Source organism: Cimex lectularius, unplaced genomic scaffold (assembly GCF_000648675.2).
Source record: "Cimex lectularius strain Harlan isolate CLEC.00 unplaced genomic scaffold, Clec_2.1 scaffold9, whole genome shotgun sequence".
Classification (NCBI taxonomy): Eukaryota; Metazoa; Arthropoda; class Insecta; order Hemiptera; family Cimicidae; genus Cimex; species Cimex lectularius.
In genome coordinates, this window is record NW_019392733.1 from 2,776,388 (window position 1) to 2,799,567 (window position 23,180).

Consider the following 23,180-nt stretch of genomic DNA (forward strand, 5'->3'; position numbering starts at 1 on the left):
TATATAGGTAATAACATATATAAAATTATAAAAGGTAATTGAAAGTAAAAAGTGGTTAAGTTCACAGTTTGACAGTAAAAGGTATGAAAAATGAAGAAAACAAATTGATAATGAGTTCTGAAAAAGATCAGACTCGGTAAAAAAACCTTATTTTCAGTGCCTTATTTAAGCCAATTTTCGGTATCTTTTCACGGAGGCAAAATAGAAAAAAAAGAAAGGAAGGAATTGGTTTTTTATTTTTTATTTTAGTTTATAAGTATATTTGTGTGGTAAGGAAAATAAACCATTAAAAAACCCGTTGAGAAATATGATTTTCGACACCATATGTTGTAAAAATGACACATTATATTTATATATATATATATAATTTCCAGCGGGTAGGGAACAAATGAAATCGGACGAGGACGGAACACGTTAGTATAAATAGGAGTAGAATAGGAAGCCACAGTTTCAACTGGGCTTTGTAAGACTCGTAATTCCAGGGGAATGACTAACTTTTACTAAATCCACACCACCCCTTCTGGTTAACAAAAGAGGAGACGATCTTTCAATGTCTACAAAACCGCCAAACCGCAAATACACACCCTGTATTCACTACACAACCTAGGTTTACTAAACGTCAATTAATTTATTTCACTTTTTAATTAGAATATTTATTAATTTGTCGAGTGATTGATTTATTTTGTTGAAAAATAGGTGATAAAGAATGTAACAAAATTGTCTCCGCGTTATGTGTTTAGGTCTAAGGGATCAACGTAAATCTTAACATTTTGGTTAGCCGATTTTCGAAACCTAGATGTCCTGGGTTCAACTTTAGACACAGCCTATGAAATTTTAATCGGTAATAAAATCCAAAATGTATTGTAAAGTGGTTAGACTCTTCGTCTATGGTAGCCAACGGATAATAGAACCCTGAGCCTTTGTATGGCAGGAATTCAAACAACATACACACAAATTTTACCAATTTTGTTTCCTCTTTGTCTTACTGTTTTTACTTGGTTCTCTATTTCAACGCGGGCCCTTGTGTATGTAAAAATTACCATCAGGTTTTACGCCCATTCCCGCTACGTAGGAAAAATCTTGAAGTCAGTAGCCAGTGAAGGGTGTGCCAGCTCAGGTAGCTGCCCGGTCCGCTGGCTAGTCGGCGGGGAAACTCCGTGCGGCCGAAACCGCTATTCTAAAAACATCAAAAAATAACCGTACTATTGGAAGACCAGGTGCCGGAGGAGTCGTGGTGGATGCAGCCACGCGGTCTGTAATTCACCAGCCCTTCAGTAGAGGTGTAACGGATGGCACCTCCATTGGAGAAAGGAACACCGAATCTCAAGAAAGGCTTTCGACGCTTCAGAAGAAACACGCTGGAGGATAATCTGATTATGTATAAAGTGAAAAGTGCCAGAGAGAGGAGTATACTCTCCTAAGCCAAAAGAGAATCCCTAGCGAAGTACATAAAGTGTATGAACTCTCGCACTTCTACTGGGTGGGCCAGGAGAAGGATCAGGGCTCTCACTGGCCGAAATAGAACTCCGTCGGTGCGATATTGTGTACGGAATGCGGGAACGTCATTGAGGCATAGGATGTCGATGAGGGTCTGGCATGGCACATTAGAGCTGCGTCAGGCTCTGAGACTTACTCCGAAAGCTTCCATAGAACCAAACCGAAGTAGAACCAATTAGAATTGACTTGGACGGCGGAGAGAGAAGTATAAAGTCGGAGAGTTGGAGGACGCGTTGGTACATGCCCGGAATTTAATTCCCCGTATGATTATATACCATATGAAGTGCTACGAAACTTCCCCGCGGTGCGAAGCGTAGCCTGTTGGAATTCTTCAACAACATATAGGATACGGGCTCCTGTCCCGACTGTTGGTTTGAGCTGTTCGTCATTCCCGCCTTATAGGGGGAGTGGACCCGAATTTAGCCATGAGGCAAGTAACAAGGCGATCTCCGTGAAAATCTGCCTGGGGAAACTGCTGATATCGCAGAGAATCCTGATTACACGACATTTGAAAAATGGCAAAAAAGGAGGGAAAATTCAAAAGGTGGGGTTGAGATGGGAAGTTAGTGTCCGAGTGGATCTAAGTCACGATAGCTCAAGTGGTAGAGCAGCGGCGTATTTAGCCGAAGGTCGTGCGTTCGAATCCGGCTCGTGGCACCGTTTTCATTTCAACCAAAATCCTTAGATAAAAACAATAATTAATTGGAATATGTATTTAATCTTCAACCTGCAACGCAGTAACTCGGTTTCCTTACGCGCTCAAAGATCTCGTTAGGGGGATGTATTAATTTTACTTCCATTATCCGTGTCGCCAAAGTCGCACTACCTTTGGAGCGGAGTCATCATTCAAAACCCACCTAAATTCCGATCATGATTTTAAGAATTCGTTGTTATAAAACCCAAACTTTTTTTTTTATTCTTTAGTATAATCCCTACTTAAGAGTTTAGGTCTTAAAGCCAAATATTTTCAGTTATGCCTTTTTTATTTTGCTAGAGCCCTACTGTCAATTTTCGGGGGGAAAGTTTCTTTCTGGGGACCGCGGTAGCCGAGTGGTTAGCATGAGAGACTCTCACGCCGCGGTCGTGGGTTCCATTCCCACCGTCGCCTCTGGCCCTTTTTTCCCGATAACCCCCAATTTGAACAACATATATGAGAATTCGTCATGGCTAATATGCAAAGATCATAAGGCCAAAAAAAAAAAAAATTTCTTTCTATAACATTTATTGTTTATACGTTAATTAATGATTTTTATTTTGAATAATGTTTTATGACATTTACGTACATACATTTTATTAAGTTGGAAACTCGTTGTCACACAATGTTCTTACAAAAAAACTACTTTTGCCAATTTTAAGAATATTCATTTTTACAACTAATCTATTAGGGAATGTATTCCAGAACGGAAGCGTTGTCACTACTAATGAAGGACAAGGATGTTTTGTGCCCTTGAATGAGCAATATAAACATTGGCTGGAAGTCGGGTAAAGTAAACGGTGACATCCCATCACATAGTTGCCAAACTTTCAAGTCCATTAGAGCCCCCTTCGTCAGTATAGCTCCAACGAGTCACTACTTATAATGTAGTTACATTCCATCTTAGTATACTCGACATTAGTTCGACTCCCTCACGCCAGAACCTGCCTTAATTAAACACCATTTCAGACAATATTCCACTCAACTTCCAGGCTTAGTACAGAATCGAAAGTGCAGACTGCCGAGTTGTGATAGGAAATAACAACGTGTTACCTCTTTGGTGATGAAATTTATACAGGTATCCAAAAATGTTGTAACTAAAAACAAATTAAACATTTATATAAAAGTAAATGATCCTTTTATAATTTGAATTTTTTTTCTAATTATAATGTAATATAGTTTTGAAAAGCGAATGAAAATTAATTATAATAAAAATTAAAAAATACATAAAATTATTTTGGCATTTTAACATAAAATAATTCCGCTTTTAAGGACTATAAGAATCTTTATTACAATCTTTCGTTCTGAAAAATATGAAAAATTGTGGTCTTTAAGACACCAATTATTTTATATTTAAAAATATCTAAACTTAAATACTTAAATGTGTGGTGTTTAGTGACCGTTAATTAATATTTATTTGGAGATCGTGATATGCGGTCTGGTGTGACGTAGGTTTACAAAAACATTTTCTTTATCTTGCCAACGTTTCGATTTTTATTGAGATCATCTTCAGGGCTCAAAGTGTTTGTTTTCTGTGTAGATGTGTCATTATTGTTTGTCGTGTGGAGAGAGCCACACTGTAAAATGTTTTTATAAACCTACGTCACACCAGACCGCATATAACGATCTCCACATAATTTAAAATTAAAATTAAAATAATTTGATTTTATCTAATTTTATATGTTTAATTTTTAATGCTAATTGTGATTCATTTTCCTGTGGTCTTCTAAGAGCGCAATTATGTTATCTGTATTTATTTATTTATTTTAAGTGCATGAATTTTACTTTCCTTGCTTCCATTTTATACAATCTCAGATTTTTTGCTGCTTGAAAAAGATGGTTGACTTGAAGTTAAAGCAGGTTAATTTGAAATTAAAAAGTATTAATTTGAAATAAAATAAGTTAATTTGGACGTAAAAAACGTTAATTTCAAATGAATAAAGATTACTTTGATGCAAAAAAATGGTAAATTGAAATTTAAAAAAGTTAATTTGAAGTTATAAAGCGTTAATTTGAAATTAAAAAGTTAATTTTAAATGAAATAATATCCGTAGAGTGAAATAAAGTTTAACATGGGAACGATTACATGCGCCAGAAAGATCAATGTATTAGTAAAATAAGTTTAAAGGTTCACTACTGAAATACGATTGCTAAGTGCACACACAAATATATAATGTTATTCAATACATAATTAAAAAGCAATTATAAAATTGTTATAGTTTAAAGAATTATTAGTTATTTTTTACAGGGGCCTTAGATAAATAGACATGACCTCTCACGGCACGTTTATTCGCCAGATATGAAGGTTTCGTGTAAATTTGGTTTTAGTTTGATGTTACACGATTTTATGTAGTTTGTTCCCCCGCAGTAGTAACCCACCATGAAAATCAATATTATCTTCTAAACTAGTTTATATAAATTCAGCTCCATTTATCATGACTTCATTCAACTCTTGGAAAATTGGTCGTAAATTTTTAAAAGAATGTTTCACCCCTGTGAAAGTTGTATAGACGTGGAAAGTGTTCTTGCCCACTTTTATCGGTAAATGTGTACCATGCCTTATCTCTTCCAACGGTATTTTGGAACAAAAAGATTTGCTTATAGTACATAAGGTAGGTTACACATATAGCCACAACAGTATCAACAGCAAAAGAAATGCAAGTAATGCAGTTGTATATGTGAGAAATTTTTAATTTTAAAAAGAAATTGCTGGGAGAGTGTAAAAAAGTATTTTAATTAAGCCATTAAATCTAATAATTACAGCAGTATTTACTGTTTATTCCTCTTCAATATAAAGCTTTTATTATCTTTTAAGTTCAAATTAATCTTTTTTATTTCAAATGAACCATTTTTAAAACCAATTAACCCTTGTTTAATGAATTAATAATCATACGTGGTGTGAAATTTAAGTTTATTTAAATTGCCGTATGTTTTAATATAAATAAAATAACAAGGCCATATGAAAATTATTTACAATTAAAATTTAATATGAAAATAATGGAGTTTTCTTGTAAAGCTTTTTACGTCAAATTAACTTTTTTCAATTTCAAATTGTTCATTTTTGATTTTTTTAAAATATAAAATAATTGGGTTTTTAGAAAAACGTGAAACCTAATTAGAATTACAATTATATACAAATAAATGAATCTTTATTTTAAATGATAATTAATTTAAAATTAAACATGCTCAATTTTCAGTTAATTTGAAATTAAAAAGGTTAATTTGAAGAACAAATGGTTAGTTTGAGTAAAAAAATTTATATGAAATTGAAAGAAGTTTAATTAGAAATTAATAATGATTGAAATAAAGTGATATAAAATGAAATATTAAAAAAACGCTTCTTCTATTAATTCTAATTTTTTAAAATAACAAATATTTGGGCTATAATTTAATTATTTAACATTTAAAAAATCTAATTAATATATGAATCGTTTATTTTTATACGTACATTTTCCCTTTTAGTTTTAATTGTAAGTAAGTGTGATGAAGGATTTAGATAATATCCTATTATATATTTTTTAAATTCTCAAATGCATAAAAGAATCCTTTACTTGATTTTTATAATTTTTCATTTTAATTGTAACTCAAATATTTAAGGATTTTACTTTACACGCCTATATTTCATTCCATTCTGTAAGATTTTTAATCCACTGAAAAAGTTAATTTGAAATTAAAAAGTTTTAATATAAGTAAAAATGTTAGAACTAGATAAATTCACTATTTTTCGTGGTCCGCATGACCACTTGAGCTATCGTGACTTCGATCCCCTCGGGCACTAACTTCCCATCTCAACCCCACCTTTTGAATTTTCCCTCTTTTTTGCCATTTTTTTCAAATGTCATGTAATCGGATTGGATCCTCGGCGACGAATGAAATGGCCACAGAGAGCTTTAGTGAAGTGTACTTCATTTTAATTAATTAAATTCACTATTTTTCGTGGTCCGCTTAACCAATTAGTAACATTCAATTAATTAAGGTTTGAAGTTGAGATAAAAAAGTCAGTGTCACGAGCAGGATGCGAACCCACGACCTTCGGCTTGATACGCCGCTACTCTACCACTTGAGCTATCGTGACCTCGATCCACTCGGACACTAACTATTTTTTTATCTCAACTAAAAATCTTAATTAATTGTAATATATTAATTGGTCAAGCGGACCACGAAATTAGTGAATTTAATGATTAAAATGAAGTATATTTCACTAAAGCTCTCCGTGGCCATTTCATTTTTCGTCGAGAATCCAATCCGATTACGCGACATTTGAAAAATGGCAAAAAGGAGGGAAAATGCAAAAGGTGGGGTTGAGATGGGAAGTTAGTGTCCGAGTGGATCGAGGTCACCATAGCTCAAGTGGTAGAGCAGCGGCGTATCAAGCCGAAGATTGTGGGTTCGAATCCCGCTCGTGCCATTGACTTTTTTATGTCAACTTAAAACCTTAATTAATTGAATGTTATTAATTGGTCAAGCGGACCACGAAAAATAGTGAATTTAATTAATTATAATGAAGTACACTTCACTAAAGCTCTCCGTGGCCATTTAATTTGTCGCCGACAATCCAATTCGATTACACGACATTTGAAAAAAAAGGCAAAAAGGAGGGAAAATTCAAAAGGTGGGGTTGAGATGGGAAGTTAGTACCCGAGGGGATCAAAGTCACGATAGCTCAAGTGGTAGAGTAGCGGCGTATCAAGCCGAAGATCGTGGGTTCGCATCCCGCTCGTGACACTGACTTTTTTTTCTCAACTAAAAACCTTAATTAACTGAATGTTACAATTAGAATTACGAGACCTCCTAAGAGGCCTCTGGCTTCTCTCTGATAGATCAGGGGGAGTCACCCACCTTGGTGCCTGAGCGACTCCGAGGTTAGGCACTAGTCGGCGCCATCGACTTCTTTGGTCATTTCGGCGCCCTTACGTTCCCTAAAACTAATCAGTCTCACACTCACTCATACAATAAATACATACATACTCCTATATACAAACCCAATCACACATGCATATCCTCTGTCTAGACTCCTGATCGGAGAGAAAATGTTAATTTGAAATTAAAAAGATTAATTTGAAGTTAAAAATGGTAAATTATACAGAAAAAAACCTAAAATATATTAATAGATTGAAATAGCCAATGAATCAATGACGCTACAAAATAAAAAATGTGTACTATTTTATGTCCAGTTTCAAATTTATTATTATAGTGGGCGATTTCAATTTTATAATGTATTATTATTTTTATTGTAGAAATTATTAATACATTATAAATCGCCCGCTAACCACTATAATATAATTAATCCATCAAGTTGCTTACCTATTTATCATAAAATTTCAAATAACCATAGAAAGATGATACATTTTTGTGGACATAGTTATCTTGTTTGATCAATTAAATTGTTTACCCATTGACTAGCTGTCTCAGAGCGAAGCAAGATGTAAAATCAACTTTAACGCATTCGGCGAAAGTTTTAAAAGTAAACAGAGTTCAATCAAACTTATAGTAAAGTTGATCAATTGCTCGTAGCAAACGCTTCAAGGAATGATCCCGTATTAACAGAAGAAGAAATTAATTTATACAGAAGGAATAATAACAAAATTTTCCAATTAAGTAAGGTTTTTAGTTGAGATAAAAAACAGTCAGTGTCACAAGCGGGATTCGAACCCACAACTTATCTCAACTAAAAATCTTAATTAATTGAAAGATATTAATTGGTCAAGCGGACCACGAAAACTAGTGAATTTAATAAGAAAATTGTTCGGTTTGGATAAGTTGATAAGTACAATATAATAATGAGGCTGTCGAAATTGTCATTGCCTGAAGTACATTCGAAACAAATAATATTATTTAATTAATAGTTAATAATTAAATAGGTAATATTACGCTGATATAATTTATCATTTTCCTAAATCTAAATTTAATTAAATCTAAATTTAATCGAGTTTTAGACAAATAATTTTTTTTTACTCACTTTTTATTCAATTATTACCCCATTGGCCTTCTCATATTCTCGTCTCCGCAAAAAATATTCAGTTATTACATTATCGTATTGAGTTAAAACGTGCTGGGTGTACTGAATATATAATCCTTAAACCCCTTTCTTCTGCAAAAATGAGTAAATATGGAATTTGAATGTTTGTTTTCTTCGTATCGTTGTATGTCCTCTGCATCCGTTTTACATTCCTAATATTTTACGTTGTGTGCTTTTATAATACAATACGATTCCATAAAACATGAAAAATAAAGCTATGGTTTTCCTGATGGATCATGAGCTCTGTGTAAGTAAATATAATAAAAATACCCTTGAATTGCTTCCGTAGTAGAGCATTAATTTATTTTCTATTGAATAAAAGAATTAGAAAATTATTGACACCAGAAGTTGTAAATATAAAACCGTAATTAAAAACAAATGATCTTCTGAGAGCCCATTTATTTTCTCTTAAAAATCACAAATATAAAAGAATTTTCTTTCTATTAATAATTTGAAATGAAAAAGGGTTAATATGAAAGTAAAAAACGTCAATTTGAAATTAAAAACGATAATTTTGAGTGAAAAAAGTTCAATTTGATGTTAAAAAGTGTTAATTTGACAGAAAGAAGCAACATAAGTTATTACTGCCGCTTGATGCTATCTCCAACGTTCGCATATTCTTCAACCAGTTCCCGTCTTATCAAAGGGGATCCACCAATTTTGTGACTTCTATATTTTGCCCATCTGTCTTTAGACAATCTTCTTGAAAATGACATATCTAACACGTCAGTTCGCTAGCCCACGTTTCGGGTATGGTAATAATTTAATTTATTTTCACCTTTATGTCAAAAACCCTTTATCCATAGCTTTTTGAATTGTTAATTATAAGAGTAAAACTTGTAATACGGGTATACCGATTTAAATTAAACTTTTTTGACACAAGGTCTCATATTAGACATGTCTGAGCGTTCTCGCCAATGGGCAATATGAGTTTAGAACAAAAAATGTAAATTTCATATTTTTTAAATACTTTTTTCTACTTGTTGTTCAAAACAGAAGATTTAAGAAGCATTGGATTTGTTTCAATCTTCTTTTAAAGACGTTACGTGCAAATTTTATAATAAACAATTTATATTTTTAGATTTCATAAACTGGGTATAATTTTCCTGTCTGGTGCTTTTTTTTAATCTTTTAAAAAGTTAGTTTTAGAGCCAGCATACTACGTTGGTCATCGCCAGTCCTCTCATCTTTAGGTTGTATTTCTTTGCTTATCTGTCTCGTGTTTTAAACCTTTTAATTTCTTTTACCGATCCCCTCCCAAGTTATGATGTTTTTATAACGGTAACCAACTCTCTTTCTTTTCTTTATGCTACTGTATCTCAGAACCTCGTCAATTGTGGATAAAATAACACAAATAACAAACAAAATTTCACAGAAACACAAAAACATTCTAGTCTGGTTAGCAATCATACTACCCCATAACACTTGATATTTTTTTTTTTTTTTTGACTGGGGCTTCCAGTCGACATCTAGGTCATTTCAACACGCAACTATGTCTATATTCTATTTACCCTTTCAAACGCTACATTCATACAAATAAATACATTCATACACATAAATACATTCATACACATAAATACATTCATACAGTACACTCATTCCGTTTGGTCGGTGGATTACTTGATATTCCTCCACCGACCCTATACTCAAACTAATCTAGATTGGGGTCAATGGAGTACTTTTATAAATATTCCGCCATCGACCCCGAACATACATTCTTACGCTCTCATCGTTCGAGGGGTGATGATGACGTTATATTTCACCCTCACCCCTCGCCATTCACGCTAATAAATGCATGCACTCAGACAAAACATATAGAGACACAACACATAAGACATACTACATACAATAAAAAACCCAATTTCCCCTAAAAAGCGGAACAGGGGACCCTGAAACTGGCTGCAGTGCTCGAGAACTTTTCTTAAGTTCGGCGGCATGCCTACACGCTCTCTGAATGGCGCAAAGGCATGACACGCCTCTATTATGTGGAACACATCGAGCAACCTTTCTCTGCATAAGGGGCACCTCCGCGGGCTTTGGCCCAAAAGCATGTGCCCATGTGTCAACCGCGTATGGCCAATCCTCAGTCGGGTGAGGACGATCCCTCGTCTCCTGCTCAGGCTCTCTGAGAGCCATCTACCGGTCGTGCTCTTGACTCGCAAGAGCCTCTCCGACGACCCCGCCCATTGACGCTGCCATCTTTCTTTTATCATATTTTTTACTCGTAGAGCATTTTCTTCATCTGCGGGGGGACGCCGTCAGTGATACCGTTCACCGCCACCAAGAAAAGCGCAACGCTCATCACTGAACCCTGAGGGATACCGTTCTCCTGAACGTGCTCCCTAGAGAGCACAGTTCCCAGCCTGACTCGGAACCTACGGTTCTCCAGAAAACCCTGGTAATTTGCCTCTTAGACCGAAATTGTGAGCACTTGATATTCCTCGGGGTAATTGTGAATAACCCCTTCGTTCACATTAACAAATTATTTTCACACTATCGCAGATTATTATATATTACTCGGGGTAATTGGGGATAAACACTTTCATTCACACTAATAAATTACATTCACACATTCAGTGATACTATTCTAGAGTAATTGATATTCCTTGAGGGTAATTAGGGATGATAATGCCATTCACGCTAATAAATACCAATATAAATACCAAAATAAATTTATTCGTACCAATAAATAACACATATCACATACATGAAGTTACAAAGTACTATTAAATTATCAAAAGTTAAAATATTTATGTTCCTGGGATATTGGATCAGCGATTGTCCGTGCTCCCACGCCCGCTAGGTTATTCGGGATATCGTATTTCTTTCTTTGCAGGCTTAGTTTTTTTGCAGTCTGTTATCATGCTCTCTACATAAGTTCTCCACACAACGGGCACATACGTGGTCTCGCCCTCATCAGAAAGTGGTCCGTACGTGATCTTGGTATGACCCACTTAGTAAGTATGACCTTTTCTCTTTAGACGCTACCTCCGAGATCAGGGACTGATGTCTTTTTTAAATTTATATAATTTAGATGTGTTTCTTTCGTTTCAGCGTATGTTCCACTCTTTTTTAACAGAATTAGCTTTGTAAATGTGCAGATTGAGTAACGTGGTGTTGTCTCGTCGTGGATGATTCATCTGCTTGATCGTTCCCGGTTATAGCAATGTGCCCGGAACCCAGGACGATCATTTTCTCACTGGCATCGATCCTTTGACGTCATGGTTATAAGGTCATATATTTTTCTGATTGAAGGGTCTGCGGATGCACTTCTCTTGAATTCATGTTTTGCGCTTAGGGAGTCTGTTCATATTATGAAAGTTTATACTTGTTTCCTTTCGACGATCCCTAGTGCGAGGGGTTTGACTCTAGGGTCCACCGTGTATACAATTGCTGACGATGGGACCGATAATGGATCTATGTCACTCCCCAAATAAGCTGCGAAACCTACACTCGGATCCATCTTGGACCCATCTGTGTTTATGAGTCTGGCTCTACTAAATTCCTCCATTATCGATTGTAGTTTATTCTTTGGTGGGGATCTCCCTTTTTCCATTTTTGAACACTGAGTATCAAGGTATGGTCTTCAAGAAAAAAGCAAATTCAGTTGTTACTGCCAAACGTTTGACCTATTTTAAGATCATCCTAAAGGCAAAACTCTCTTAAATATGTCTGGCGAGTTCAGAACACGCCCACTCAACAGTATCTGTGTAGTGGTGAGAGTCCTTCCTCCACTTTTAAAAGAGAAAAGAGGAGCCTCAAATACCGGGGGGGCAAAGCCGAACCATTTTCTATTTTGCTATATTGCTATATTATGGAGTGTCCATGATGGGGTTTCAAAAGGTTTTTCTTCCTCAACATTTCCCAGCGTTCTCCTCTTGCCACAAGTATTTCTTTGGCCCTGAAAGCCAAAGGTTTCGTCCGGGTCCTCGGGAGTTCGTAGTAGTCACGGTAGTTTGGGCAAAGAGGGTTTGTGCAAGAAGTCGTCGAGCTTTGCCCATTTGCTTACGTAGTATTTGAGGTTCTTTTCTTTCAAAAGTCGGAGTAGGACACCACTACACAGATACTGTTGAGCGGGCTTGTTCTGAATGCGTCAGTGGTTAGTCGCATACCTTGATTTCTCTTTTTTAAATTTTATCCTTTTTTTTTTTACACCAAGACTCTCATAGTGTGAGGTATTGTTGGAGTTTTCGAGTGGAAATGACAGGATCGGAGTTGCTAGAGAAAACTGCTGTATCCGTCTGCAAATGTGAATGTGATGGTGATATGGCTGCCCTGAGAAATACCAGCATGGATAGGAAAATCCAATTTATTAGGGAATGGCCTTCGGTGATTTGGAAAAACCGGTCAGTGAGATAACTGTGCAGTTATGGGATGGTAGGTGGATGGAAGCTTGAGCATGAACAGGTATGCCAATATAAACGCGAAAAATAAGGATAAAATACTATTCAAACCTTATCACCTTTTCGCATTTATTTACCGAGGCACAATAGATTTAGGCTTCTATATTCTTCTAAGTTTCAGGTAGCGTGATGAAATCACCTTAAACGTACGACTATTTGGGTGAATTTCAAAAAAAAAATTGTACCCTTTCGAAAGGCGGAAATTATGCGCAGGAAATACGAATTCCTGAGAGGAAAAAGACGAATACAATTTTGTTTTTTGTTTTATTTGTTACATTTTTTAACATACTTTGCTGGGAAAAATTATATTGTTAACCTATGGTATCGTTTTTCCCACCCATATGAATCCCACCTGCCGAATTGCCCCTGATTTTTTTGGAAAATTACATAAAAGAAAATAATTTACAAACGAATCAACCAATTTACCGGCAACTTTGCAGATCTTTACAAACTGCACAAACTATAACTATTGGTACAATTTTTCCGAAATCAAATTATAAGGGTAGGAATAAAACAAAAAGCTTGAACCTCTATTTTCAATTTCATCCTTGTTTCTCTAACTTACAACGATGTAATATTTACAGGTTGTTGACTTACCCGGAAAGAGAAGTTTTCTACTTTCCAACGGTTGGAAAAACGTTCAATTTGGACAAAACCAAGACAAATAAATTTTTCAAGGGAAACAATGGACATTGGCAAAAAAATTACCCCCGGCTGATCCAACCCTAAAATATCTTTTTTTATGTAAGGAAAATTTTTATGCTCTCTAATGAATCACGAAAATGACTGAAACGGATAACAAATCCACAGGAAACTTTACATGGGTTTAATTATACGTCCTGGTTTAAAGCTGGCTTTCTTTAAAAACCGCAAATACAACATATTTGTTTGTAGATACCCGTCTTTATTGTTCTCACATTCAATGATATGAAATCTACACATTGATGACACAGTCTATCATTAAAAAAATACGTTTTCAACTATTATAATAACTTACAATTAATTAAGGTTTTTAGTTGAGATAAAAAAGTCAATGGCACGAGCGGGATTCGAACCCACGATCTTCGGCTAGATACGCCGCTGCTCTACCACTTGAGCTATCGTGACCTCGATCCACTCGGACACTAACTTCCCATCTCAACCCCACCTTTTGAATTTTCCCTCCTTTTTGCCATTTTTCAAATGTCGTGTAATCGGATTGGATTCTCGACGACAAATGAAATGGCCACGGAGAGCTTTAGTGAAGTATACTTCATTTTAAATCATTAAATTCACTAATTTCGTGGTCCGCTTGACCAATTAATATATTACAATTAATTAAGGTTTTTAGTTGAGATAAAAAAGTCAATGGCACGAGCGGGATTCGAACCCACGATCTTCGGCTAGATACGCCGCTGCTCTACCACTGAAAAATGGCAAAAAGGAGGGAAAACTCATAAGGTGGGGTTGAGAGCAGCGGCGTATCTAGCCGAAGATCGTGGGTTCGAATCCCGCTCGTGCCATTAACTTTTTTTCATCTCAACTAAAAACCTTAATTAATTGTAAGTTATTATAATAGTTGAAAACGTATTTTTTTAATGATAGACTGTGTCATCAATGTGTAGATTTCATATCATTCATCTCAACTAAAAACCTTAATTAATTGTAATGTATTAATTGGTCAGCGGACCACAAAATTAGTGAATATTATAATAACAATGAATTTGTGTAAAATCCGAAGGAGTTATCGATTTTTATATCCGGAAGACAAGACGTCGGAGAAAAACGAATTAATTATCCATGGCCATAAAATGTGCTCAATAGTACCAGAGGTAGTATTACTATGTATCACCTGTCCTGTTAGACAGAATATCTAACGTTAGTTAGAAAATTATTTTTCCAACTGGTAATTGAATTATTCGTGTTAGAATTACTAACTGAAAAATTTATTATGAAACAAACTTATCCGAGTAAACGTTTCTGCAAGGGTGTGAGACAAACCAACATGTAAACATACAAATATGCAAAATACTTTCTAAAACTGTGTCAAAAACGGACAGAACTTCATCTTCGGGGGTTTATTAATATGAGGCTTCGTTTTGGAATTTTTCATTGAGCCGAGATTTATATCGTACGGAAAAAACAATCTGTTCGATAGGTTCTATTCACAGCGGGGAAGATTGCCGGTAAATTTTGTGTATAAAGGACGTGTGCAGCGAAATAATTTATGAAGCCTGAAGGGGAGGAATCGTTCTCTGCGGCTTTTGTTTCTAGTCTATTTTTATTTTTTTTTACTCTCAAGAGGAAAATTGAAATTCCTCCGGTTCGAATAACTCTTGCCGTTGAATTTTAGCTCATTCTTGATGAATAACCGAGCGGGGGTTTTTTATTCGCAAAATTTGCCCGTAAAAGTATTAAAAGAACAAAAACATTCACCAACTGAAACAATGTACTTTCTAGAAACAGCTAAGAACAACTAAAGTGTGAAATTCTTTGATACATAACATTACACGAAATCTGAATTCAAAATGTACTAAACTTGGGACAGAAACGATTTAAAATTATTTAATTTTCACATTAGAGTAATTTCATTTTATATGCATATATATTTTTATAAATAGAAATACAATGATAGCCAAAAAAATCCACCTAACTGATTTTTTACATTTTCTCGATAAAATAAAATTCTGCCCTTAATTTGTCTCATTGTTTTTATCAATAAATTTTGTTTATGCTACGTGTTAAATTGGAAATATCAATTAAAGGTAAATACACTTAATCCTTAATCCGAAACAAGGATAAAGGATCTTTCAATGTTTACCTTTTACGGGATTTAAAATGTTTATTCAGTCTCATTTGAATTCTGAAGCAACAAACTGTATAGTTTACATCTTTATTTTGTTAATTTCAATTTTTAAACTTAAAAATGCCACATAGTGCTGAGGTTGTTGCGCTTGATGATGGATTTTTCCGTGAGATATGCGTTCATTGCCATCGGAGGTCCCTACGATACTCTGCGAGACGCTGTTAGAAGTTTTCGAGAAACTGGGTCCTATAACAGAAGGCCCGGTTCTGGACGCCCTAGGGTAACAGAACCATAGGATACGAGATAGGAAGTTCGAGTGTACAAATTTCTGAACGCATTGCTCTAAGAATATTAAATCAGTTGCACGGTTCACATTTGCTCAAGAACAGAGCTATTGGTCTTTGGACGACTGGTCTGCTGTACTTTTTACAGATGAGTGTACATTTGCTCTAGGATCTCCAGATGGGCGTGAAAGAGTGTGGAAAAGGCAAAATGAAAGGTACGAAGCTGTAATTTTTCCAGAGCCAAACTTTCCAACGTAGCTCAGTGATAGTGTGGGCGGGAATTTCAATAGAAAGTCGCACAGAGTTGGTTGTGGTGCGTTGAGGGTCTTTGAGGGCCACTCGTATGTGGATGAAATTTTGGAACATCATGCGTTGCCTATCCTCGATGAATCAGCGACAATCCTATCTGATTCACGATAACGCCCGTCCACAAGGTTGCTCACGTAGTACATACCTACCTTCATCAGCACAAAATCCGGGTCTTCAGCCCGTTCTCCGTACTTGAAGCCCATCGAACATTTATAGAATAACCTTAAAAGACGAATAAAAGCACGCCATTCGCTTCCTCATCCACTCCACGATCTTGAAAGGATTCTTCGTGAAGGATGGGCTAACCTCCAGCAAAGAGACATTTGCAGACTAATAGAAAGTATGCCGAGGCGTCTTCGAGATGTAATTAAGCCAAGAGGAGAAAATACGCGATATTGAAATGTTAATTAAAAATCTAAGACAAAATTCAAACATATTTTATCTGTCCGTCTTTTTTCAATTTCTTTTTGTTTTTTCATTTTCCTTAGCAACTTACATTTTTATTTTTTACTTTTTTAGAGAAAGACTCAATTATTAAACTTCAAAATACGTGAAACTTTGATTAATATATAAAAATATATACAAATCAATTTATAGTACTAGTGGGCGAAATTTTTTGCCTGTCAGTGTATTTGTATTGCCTTATGAGGCCTGAATCCTTGTTTATACCTTGCAATCAAAATGAGGTACTCAAGGACTTCAAGACGTACAATATAGTTTATTTTTCATTCATTTTCAAATAATTTTTAAAGCCCTGGTTTGTTTTTTATTTATACATTTTGATTGCCATTATCTTCTATTTTATTGCATTTTTTGTGGTTTCCGTCCATTTTCTACCTTTTATAAAAAAAAATCTTTTTTTAATAATTCTATTTGTCCCGTTTGAATTTTTAAGAGATGTTTATTCATAGCTTTTTCCTGTCAAATTGACAAGTTTAATTTTCAAGCAAACCTTGTTTAATCTCAAATTAACCGTTTTAACTTCCGATTAAATATTTTCAATTTCAAATTAACCCTTTCTTTAAAACATTTAAAACCTAAAAAATGGTGGGGTATACAATATAAAATATGTTACTTCCTTGGAAAATTATTCTTCCCTTATATCACCTTTTCGTTTAAATAAAATATTCATTTGATAGGCGAATTATTTTATATTTAAAACGTTTCGAATTAGTCATTTGTTTCTGTATTACACTTTAGATAACTTGTCATTTTATATATAATTAGTTTTCATATGGTAGGTATTTTATAGTATAAGAACACATTTTATATTTTTCAATATTCTAACATTATAGATTTTTTCATTATATTCCTTTTTACCATCAAATTTACCATTTTTATTTTCAAGGTAACCTTTTTAATTTCAAATTGTACTTTTTTCATTTCAAATTACCCTTTTTTATAACATTACAATTAATTAAGGTTTTTAGTTGAGATGAAATTTTTTTAAAACTTTTTATAACATTTTTCACCTCAGATTAACCTTTTTTATTTCAAAAATCATTCTTAGTTTCAAATTACCCTTTTTTATAACATTACAATTAATTAAGGTTTTTAGTTGAGATGAAATTTTTTTTAAACTTTTTATAACATTTTTCACCTCAAATTAACCTTTTTTATTTCAAAAATCATTCTGTTTCAAATGAAACATTTTCTAAGTAAATAAGTAGAAACAAGACTGGCAGTATTAACCTTTTATCGAACCAATATGTTTAATGGGCATGAAATGCTATGGTATTGTACAAAAAGACTTAAGTATAATCGATATCTTCGATTAAAAAAACAATACGAATTAAACATGTTAACCGGAATATATAGAGTACACTACAGACCTGTTAAATTAATTAGGTTAATTAGTATAGTGAATATGTATAGTGCGATAGGAAGGTAAAACATCAGCCTAATGTATCAATACGGTGCGTTCCCAATCACGCGCCATGGGATCTGTGTCGGAATATACAGTACCTCTCAGACCTGTCAAGCTAGTTAGGTTAGGTTAAGAATAGGTTCTCTTTAGTCTATTTTTGTGTGTGTGTATGTGTGCTTGTTGCTGTAATATTGATTTTCGGCTCTTCACCACATGTGAAAGGAGACTTTTATTAAGGAAGAAATTACATGTTCCATGTGTCCGATATTTCAGCCGAAGGTAAATCGACAATGAAGTGACTACCAAGCTATTACACTGATGTGTAAGACAAAACGCAGAAAGGGAAAATGCTGAGTAGCTCTCTGCTATGACCATGGTTGTTTGCCGGCAAAAAATTAGGTTTTAAGAATAGTTATATAAATATAGATCGCCAGATTGATCGAAGATTGCACAGGAATCAATAACCATGCGAATCTGAAGGTAGCTGAAAAAATACGTTCATACTAGCTCTTAGAAATTATAGAAAATCAATAAATTCATTGTCCTGCGTTTGGAGTGATGCTGAAATAGTATTACATTGTGCTCCCATAAATTTTCAATTTTAAATTTTTAGTTTTTCGAGAGAAGACAAAATATTTTGGAGACAACAGAAGAAATACCTGAGAGAATAGCAATTTTAAATGCAAATATTTTTTACAAAAAACTGATCGAAGATTGCACAGGAATCAATAACCATGCGAATCTGAAGGTAGCTGAAAAAATACGTTCATACTAGCTCTTAGAAATTATAGAAAATCAATAAATTCATTGTCCTGCGTTTGGAGTGATGCTGAAATAGTATTACATTGTGCTCCCATAAATTTTCAATTTTAAATTTTTTGTTTTTCGAGAGAAGACAAAATATTTTGGAGACAACAGGAGAAATACCTGAGAGAATAGCAATTTTAAATGCAAATATTTTTTACAAAAAACTGATCGAAGATTGCACAGGAATCAATAACCATCTCAATCCGACGGTAGCTGAAAAAATACGTTCATACTAGCTCTTAGAAAGTATAGAATGGGCTTAAGTGCTCCGGCAAGCCGGAGATGAATAAAGAGTGTCATCATCATCATCACCTCTAATGTAAGTTAAATATTGTACATATCAGCATCTGTTTTATTTTTCGTTAAAAGCTTTTAACGATTTTATTCGAGAGGAAGATCGTCCTTTTCGTTTTATCGTTGGGGGAGAGAGAAAAAAACAACATGGGGCAATTGAATCGGTCATTTTGCAATGGTTCCCCCGCAATTATCGGTTCGAAATCCGAGGTGACAAACGGAACCAATGGTGGCCGACTTGGTATATTAAAAAAATTACAGTTCCTGGTGTAATTGTAAGTCTGTAATTGGTAAAACAAAACACAGCGAGTCACCGACCCCCAATCACCGGTCGACGCCGGGCCTAGCGTGACAAAAAGCGATCTGTTTTATGTTCTGTATTTTTTTTTTCTTTCAAATAAAATTAGCAGCACTTGTGGGAAATCGTGTTTTAAATATAATTACTGATATGCTGAAATTGGTTCAAATTTGTATTAAACCGAGTAGAATGCATGTTCTTGTAATGGAATTCAATTTATTTCATTACGTGACTGAGGAGTTTGAGAAAAGAAAAATATTTCAAACCGGTGTGATATATCGCACATTTAAGGGTGTCCTATCTAAATTGTCCAGTGCCTTTTGTATGAAAATATAGTTTTAAAAATTTAAAACAAAATATCAGAGGAACTTGCGGTATGTAAAACCTAAAACGTTTAATGCGGACGAGAATATGGCATCAAAATGTTGCACGATTTATTATTTGGCACATCAATGCAAAGTATAGGCTTGTAAAATAAGTCGTTTTTTTAGTGACTCGATCCTGTGCTTTGATGAAATGTTTGGCACTAGTTCTTTCCTGTTAAATTAACCCTTTTTACATCCAAGCTAACTTTCTTAAAATTAAATTAAACCTGTATTTAAATAATTGAAAAAAACCTAGGATATGATATGAAATAGAATATAAACACGTATATTAAAATTCCATAAATTATTATTCTATTATATAATTTTTTAATAAAAAATAATCATTTAATAGACCAATTATTTTATATTAAAAAAATATCAAATTATTAGACGAAACATTTATGTTTATATTTAATTTTAGATAATTTTGATTTTCATGTGGTATTTGATAATATAAGAACCCATTTTATATTTTTAAAAATTCCCGAATTATAGAATTTTTTCATCATATTAGCCTTTCTAATCTACCAATCAATCATTCTTAATTTCGTGTTAACCATTTTAATTGCACTTTTTAATTTCAAATTGAACATTTTAACTTTAAATTATCCCTTTTTTATTTCATGTTAACCTTTTTAACTTCGAATTATCTGTGTTTGCCTTCTTATCAGCGTCTTTTAATTTCATATCACCATTTTTTTAAAGCATTTGACAAACTTACGAGATGGTATGAAATACAACATAAGCATGTACATTAAAATTCTTTAATCTGTACATTACTTCCTTAAAGAACTAATTCTTTCATTATATGATTGGATTTTTTTTAAAGTATAAAATAATAATTTAATAGACCAATTATTTTAATTAAAAAATCTCCAATTAAGAGAAGAATGATTAATTTTTATATTTAATTTAGAGAGCTTTTAATTTTTATTATAATTAATTTTCATGTGATATCTTATAAGAATCCATTTTATATTTTTTTAAATTCTTAAATTATAGGTTTTACATTTTTTAATTGAAATTAACCTGTTTTAATTTTCAAGTTCAACCATTTTAATTTCAAATTAATTTTTTATTTATTTTAAACGATATTTTGAATTATCATTTTTTATTTCATAGTAACCATTTTACTTCAAAATAACTTTTTTTAATTACGAAGTAACTTTTTTTAAACTCAAATGACCGTTTTTATTTAATGAAATGGACAATTCACCAAGCTTGTCACTTTTTCGAACATACCTTATCTATGTTTGCTTTGTTTAAGGCAGTTCATAATTATATGTTCTGGTGTCTCCTCTACCTTACATATATTACATACTGGTGAGCTATTAATGTTTAGGTTGTACATCTATGAAATACATATGACATGTCTGGATCTCAACGTGCATCTAGTACGGCAGAAGCCTTTTCCTGCTAACTATTGTCTGAACCGTGGATTTGTTTTTTGTTCCTCCAATTGTTTATTCCTTCTAAGGCTAGCTATCAGATCACTTTTGGGTATTTTCACCTCTGTCACTATCCCGTTAATTGTAGATTTCTTTGCCAATAAAGAAGCCTTTCAGAAAGGCTATTGTTAATGGAGTGAGGTTTTTATGTTGCTAATAGGGTTGAATAAGAACTTATTTGTTTAGAGGGCTGATTTTTTTCAAATAACTACCGTTCCTGTCCTGCTGTTTTTATTACAAATTTATTGGTCAGAACTTGTCTTCTAATATCTAATGGATACTCGTTATATTCAGTTAGCATTACAACAATAGGTAGATCTTAAATATCCAATGCTTTCTCTAACGCTGCTGGTTTGAATTATATCTATTTTNTTTGAACGTGGACCATGGCATAGAAAATGGAATAATAAACAATTATAGCCCTGATCGTGGTACGGCAGAATAAAGAGAATATATCTGCGCCGTATCGAAAATGTGAAATTGAATTTAATATGTTGCCATATTTCATGTGTTGTCTATTATGTGAGTGATGTGTCTTGAGAAATTTAATCTGTTGTCTAAGCGTATTCTTAAAAATTTGCCTGAATGGACATGTTTAAGCTTCCAAATGCCGAAATTAATTTCATATCCACAACAACAAAAACACATAAACAAAACGAAATTGACATATACAACTACAAATCACTCCAAAACAATTCTCCAACGCTCCCGAAACTATACATATCTTTCAAAACTCATAAACCTCAACACCCTCTAAGACCAGTAATTTCATTTGTAAATTCCCGTACATACAACATGACAAAATACCAACATACTCAATATCATCACAGATAACACATATAACGTAAACGATTCATTTCATTTCATTGACAAAATTAATAAAATCCACATCCTCTCTCATTTCTCTCTCATATCACTAGTTGTTTCATCATTATTCACCAGCATACCAATTGTCACTACTCTAAACATTATTAAAGATAAATGGTCCAACATAACACCACACACAAGTTTATCAAAAAACACGTTTATAACAATGATTAGACACTGCTATATAAACGGATACTTTACATACAACAATCATTTTTACAAACAGCTATTTGGCATAGCCATGGGTAGCAACTTATGCCCGATACTTGCAGACATAATTGTGACACATCAACTAAACACAGTTAGTTATACCACAACTTTCTTTCACGTTACCCTTCCTCACTAAATACGTAGATGACATATTGACAGCAGTTCCCACATATCAAATTCAAACTACATTAGATATATTTAATAGCTTTCACCTACGCCTAAAATTTACACATAAAATCGAAAACAACAAAACGATACCATTTTTATATAGATGATAATGATAAAACAACCAGATAGCGCATTAATCATAGATTGGTATCAAAAACCAAGAAACACAGATCGCTATCTCAACTTTACATCACACCATACCCTCCATACAATAATAAACAATGCCAAAGGGCTACTTCACAGAATTTTACCTTGAGCCATGAATCTTGGGTAGCGAGTGCTGTAGGATTTTGGTTAGGTTTTTTGCAATCGTAAATATGTTGCTTTACTCTCTTGTCCAGATATTGGGATGTAAGACCGATGTAAGTTGCCGGACAGTTTAAACAGTTCATCTTGTAGATTACGTCAGATTTATTTGTTATTGGTGTGGGATCTTTAATTTTGGAAAAAAGTGTTGGAATTGTTTTATAATTTTTGAAAGCTATTTTGAAGTTATAAAAGTTATAAGTTATAAAATTTATTGAAGTCATGAATTTATAAATTCACTTTTCCACATCCAAAATGTAATTGTTATATGGAAACAATGTTTGTAAATCCCAGGCCCTGAAGATGATCTCAATAAAGATCGAAACGTTGGCACGATAAAGAAAATGTTTTTCTGAAACCTACCTCACATCAGACCGCATCTCACGATTTCTAAATAAATATCGAATAACGGTCACTAATCACCACACACTTAATAATAGATTAGTAAATTATGATTAAAATTAATAACAATTAATTTAATTATTTGAACGTTTAATATTATTTAAGTACAAATGTAAAATTGTCCATAATAAACAACCTAATTGAAATAAACGTGTGT